The sequence below is a fragment of the Charadrius vociferus genome, unplaced genomic scaffold, assembly GCF_000708025.1.
Source record: "Charadrius vociferus isolate BGI_N301 unplaced genomic scaffold, ASM70802v2 scaffold806, whole genome shotgun sequence".
In the NCBI taxonomy this organism is placed as follows: Eukaryota; Metazoa; Chordata; class Aves; order Charadriiformes; family Charadriidae; genus Charadrius; species Charadrius vociferus.
The window spans coordinates 1,855,890-1,857,158 of NW_009649038.1; positions in this window are offsets into that span (position 1 = coordinate 1,855,890).

Sequence of the window (1,269 nt, forward strand, 5' to 3'; positions counted from 1 at the left end):
CAGGAGATTCTCTGCCCACATGAAGATTGCAGTAGCTCCAAGCTATTTACGCTCCAAGCTTCTCTAGAATTAATTACAGATCTGTCTAGTTTCTTTAATCAGTTCTTGACTGTTCTCCTATTATTTCTATGATCTTACACTCCAGCCCTCTAATTTTGACTCATGTTTCATTACCTAGTGAGACCATTAGCAGGTTGATTCTTGGTAAGTAATTCCAAGTATGTATTAAACATCAGAAGGAAAATAACTGTCAATAATCAGATCCCCAGCTATTCTGACAAACGTTCTCTCAGCTTAGTATGCATGAAGTACATTCCCAATTAAAATAGGCAGTACGCTGTTTCCTTGCAAACATCCTGCACAGCTGAAAGAGCTAGATCGAAAACAAATAACTTTTTTTCTTTCCTCTAGATAAATATAATTTATCTTCTGAAACTCAACATTTTTAGTACAAACCATATTTCAGAGAAAATTTACTTTTCCTATTTGCCACTAGCTGTCAGTACAGTATCAGACAAACATCCCAATTCTCTCATTGCTGGTTTTGGAGGGGCTTTGCTCAAGTAACATTAAGAACTTCTGCCAGTCTTATAAGAGAGAGTTATAAGTCCATGCAATGCAAAAACTGGAGATGTTGAGCCAAAACCTGTCTGAAAAGATCTGTAAAGTCTTAAAACTACTATTTTCTACAAAATAATGCTTAGACAACTCTCTCCTGCTTAGTTGCAACACTGTTTCAGGCTGATCTTGCAAGAAAGGTGAGAGTTAGATAGTTTTCAGTAACATCTAAAGTATTGACATACTTTGATTCCATTTAATTCCTTTTACAGATACTGTTCCCCACACTATGAAAACCTTAATGGTTTATTAAAAAGATGCACTGATAAAAAGTTACTCTTGATGTACGAGACAAATATAAACCAACTTCCTGTCCTTTTAGAAAAGGCCACCCCACTGAACTTGCCACCCAGAACACAGGGAGTAATCACCACCTTAGAGCAACACTAATGGGTATTGGGCTTGAAAACACCTGAGACTAACTACAGTAAAAAGGGAGACAGGAAAGTTCAGTGCTACCTCTGCCACCCCTGTCAAAGGCCATTCTGACTATCTGCAAGCATGCTCTATGTATCACATTAACAAACAAGTTTCTTAAAAAGAAGAAACAAAAATTCTGTGGTCCGTGAAACACTCCAGTGTGACAAGTGTGGCAGATATATGTCACCACATAGTGACTGTGCAAACTGTGACTACCAGTGATTGTTGTCC